The sequence below is a fragment of the Rhagoletis zephyria genome, unplaced genomic scaffold (genome assembly GCF_001687245.7).
Source record: "Rhagoletis zephyria isolate East Lansing unplaced genomic scaffold, Rhagoletis_zephyria_1.1 Rzeph_scaffold_01576, whole genome shotgun sequence".
Classification (NCBI taxonomy): Eukaryota; Metazoa; Arthropoda; class Insecta; order Diptera; family Tephritidae; genus Rhagoletis; species Rhagoletis zephyria.
In genome coordinates, this window is record NW_016158660.1 from 100,341 (window position 1) to 104,835 (window position 4,495).

The following is a 4,495-nucleotide window of genomic DNA, read 5'->3' on the forward strand; positions in this document are numbered from 1 at the left end:
CGAATAAAATTATAAATTATTTTGAAAAAATAACTTATCTTGAGTTGGTCCATTTTCGCTTTAAAACAAAATTTCCTTGGCTTTTGAAAACAATGTTTGAACGATTAACTAGCCATAGGTGTAGTTTAATGGCCCTATTTTGCAATTGGCTACTCACTGTCTTCTGTCTACTGAGTCTTGTCGCGCAATTTTCTCTTTCCCGTTTATGACGATAATGTTATTTGTTAAATTGGTAAAAACATTGTAAAAAAGTTGCCAATTACTTCGAAATGTGCATGTCAAAAAAGTAAATTCGGATTTTGTTTGCGTTTTTCTGTTTACTGAGTTTAATCGCTATCCATAAAACAAAGTAGCCACGGCTACTATTCCAGCCACTAGACACCAGTCGCCATACATAATAGGGCCATAAGATTCTCTTTCAATATATGCATAATAAAAGTGCCACAGAAACAGTGACTCAAACAAGTCACCCTGTTTTTTTTCGAAATATTCGTAATGCCTTTCGAGCTAAATTTTTTTTGTTATTTTTCTAAAAATACTCTCCAAAATTTAACCAAAATCACATTTTCATCAATAGTTCAAGTTTTTAATCTGCGTCTTTAGAACATTTTTGTTATTTAGTTAAAGATAGGGCTCATTTTACAAGCAACATTGGAAGCTATTCAACGTGTTATTGTCCCATAGTTAAAACTGTTATTTTTTCTAACTTATATAAACTGAGAAGATAAGAATTACGTAGAAAAATTAAAAACGCGAGAAATATATTATTTCAAAAATGAACGCAGTCAAGAGAAGCGAAATAAGAAGCGGAAAGAAGAAGATATGCCGATTAAATAATAAAAAATCTATTGGAATTTTTTCGGCTATTTTTCTAGTACTACTATTATTCTACAAAATGCCGAGTCCTCGAATCTAACATTTGAAGGGTAAGAATAGTACTAAATAGCATAGAGCAAACAAAATAAGCCATTAAAGCCGTTTTTCGTGAAATTAAACGCGAAAAACTCAACAACTTGGCGCAATTCTAAGATCGAGTTCGAGTTCTACGCAGAAAATTACTTCGGAAACGACCTACGGCTGCACAGCATCAGAAACTTTGCAATCTGTATTCATAATTATCATGTTCTTAATTTCTTTGAATTACTTGTCACATCGCAAGACTACTGAATTCATGCTACTTATTGCATAAAACACACTAAAAGCGATTTAAATACCTAATTATAATCCTATCGCTACACGTATATCGCACAGGTAACGTAACAGTCTTTTTCTGTAACGTACCAGTCCGACTATTTTTTACAAATATTGACCTCAAAATTAATTTTAACTGTTCAATTAATACGTAGTTCTTCAATTCCATCCTGAAGCTAGGAAACTGTGTACCAACTTTTGAAAACATTATATTAGGAGAGCAGACTTTTTCAATAATATATATAGCAACTTTAAAAAGTACTTCCAAAAATTGTAATGCAACAGTCCACTGTTGAAACATTCATAACTCCTAAACCACAGGAGTTACAATATATGTTTGTATGCATTAAATAATGCTACATACTTATGCTTTCAGATGCAAAAAGAAAAATTATCCGAAAATTGTATTCTCGCGAGTTTCAGCGATATTTAAAAATCAGTGTGAGCCAAAATGTAATGTAACAGTCCGCGTTTTGGGCCATATGTACATACAATTTTAGTCTAAACAAGTAAGAAAGTCTAAGTTCGGGTGGAGCCGAACATTAAATACAATACAATTACATACAATTTTAGTCTAAAAAATCGCGTTGATTTTGGAATTTTTTTTGCGACTGCTCGTGGTTTTTTTCATACAAGTGAAATTTACAAAAACTGGCGTTGATTTTTTAAATTTTATTTTGCAGTTTATTTCAAAATGAGAAGCGCTTTTAAATGACCGCTTTCAGGTGGAGCTTTTTCAAAATTACCTTCTCTTTGGTCTACACTGTGCTCTTTGAAAGCTGTAATAAAATATCTTCCAATAGCACTGCCATTCGAAGGCATACGAAAAGGTGTGCTTCCAAAGCAACGGAAGTAAAATAAGGGAAACAATGTTCTGCGTTATTATTATTTCGTTTAGAACTGAGTATAAAGGCGTTTCCATACAAAACCAGGAGTCAAAATCGAAGCACGTCAGGCCTATCTCTTAAAAAAATCTGAAATTTCATAAATTGTACCAAATTATTAGCTACCTTGCCACATTGATAGGAAGCAAACAATAATCTGGGGATTTAATGTTGTGCGTGGAAATGTTCAGTTATTTGTACAATGATTTTTTGGTGGGGAGCGGAGGGGGAAAAGGGCGCCACACCTAAAACTTCACTCATTATATAAAGCACTATATAAACTTGAAGAAAAGTTTCATTCTCCTCTCCTACAGGCACTCGGGGGACCCATTTCAAAATGCGGTAGGATTAGCATTTTTACAAAGAAATTTTAAACTCGTGTTAGACCATTAGCAGTATTTTTGCGCAAAACTCTTTTCCGCGTTGGTGGCCTTCGGCCGCGCTAGAAAAAATAACCTCATCAGTCTAAATTTGGTTACGCCATCCACAGTATTTTTGCTCAAAATCCACCTCTAAATTTACAAAAAAATTCATAGTTTATTGGACATTTGTACAGAAAAAATTTCTTTCTTGTTTAAATTTAAGCATAAAGTACTCAACCATTCTACATTTTGATAAAGCTACACCTTATTGATTATTATATGAGTTATTACAAAATACGAAAAAAATTCCACCTTACTTTTATATGGAAAAAATCTGATTTATTTTTTCTATCACGGGTGGGCCAAAAAAAAAAGAACCTGGTTTTTGGAGCAGATATATTTTACGGAAACTGCGAATTTATTTCACTTTTCTGTGTGAACTTGATGTCTTATAATAAAACAAAGAACCAGGAACACAAACAAAGCAAGAACTACAAAAAAATTATGGCTTTATTATACAAAAAATCCGAAATTCCTCTGTCACAGGTGGGACAACGTTTGTCACGGGTAGGACACGTACGAATTTTTATATCAAAAGGAGCTTTTAGTGTGATCCATATATAAAGATTAGTTATTAAAAAATATAAGAAGCCAAGTAGGGGTTCAATTCACTCGCGTTTTATCTTAGGGTAGTCCCCTTTATATCGCAGAAAATGTTTAGCACCGTCAGCCAAAAGAATTATTTAAAATGAACGCGATTACCTAGGGTCTTGATATTTTCACTTTTATATTTTATATGTCACTCAAATTTAATGGTCTACAAAACTGCATACCTAAAAATTCTGAACAAAAAAGTTTAAAATTATTCGGTGTAATTGTTAAAGTTTGTTGAATTTTTATAATTTTTATAAGAAGTTTAAAATTGTTCAGTATAAAAAGTTTGAAATGTAGATTTATGTGGTTCTGGTTAGGTAATGTGCTAAACTTTTATAAAAAAAAAAACTATAAACATTAGATTAACAAAATAAAACACCAAAACTGGTCAATATGTAACTTAACTTAATCAGCTTACCACAAGGGTATATAGATAATGGACGAGTACGCGCATCCCCCGCTTCTTCCCTGCGTCCACCTCAACAAACAAATAAAGCTTATCAGCCCTGTAAACCTACCTTTGACAACTGTCCCACACATAGCAGTCACGGGTGGGACATGCTTCTCTGTTGAATTATTCTTATATAACTACGTGGAAACGACAATGCAATTGTGGTAATGTAATCATTTGCAATTATATTCTAACATTATGTAACAAACACGAAAAACAACCTCAACTTCTGTAATTAAATATAACAACTTTTAAATAGCATTTTTTGTCACGGGTGGGACAAGACCAATACTGCTTAATAATAACTTATAATATAGATAAAGCAGTCACACAATTTAATATATAACCCAATTTTATTAAAAGCAGATGAGTTCTACTATATATTTTTCTTACCAAACACCTGAATTATGAATCGCAAATTATTTGACAGTGCATTCAAAACAACCTACTTTAAACTCAATCAAAAAATTTACTTAGAACTTTAATTCAAAACGTAAAAAAAAGGTAATAAAAATGCATTTAAAGCTTTAATATGTTATTTTTTAGTTGATTCAAGATTTTTACAAATGTCTTATCCACACGTTTGTTAGTTTTATAAAGAAAATAATTGTTGCACTGAGGTTCGCTTTCCCATGGAACCTCCCATATGTTAAAATTTTTTTAACGCGTTTGGGCATGATAATCCAAAATCATAGTACAAATATCCGAACCGTAACCCAACTGTCTTCACTCACGGACAACGGTAACTCGTTTAGAGATTTGAAAATATTTTTCGTCAGCAATTTGTCATAAAACTAGACCTTATTACATACTCTATCCTCGGAAAAGCAAAAAACTTTATTTTCGTCCCTTGGAACAGGTGTACCGACTTCTTGCAGTTTGGAAACGAGAAATACTTTTATTTTAATATTTTCATCCATGGATAAATTATACCAGGTGAAGTAATAAGAGCG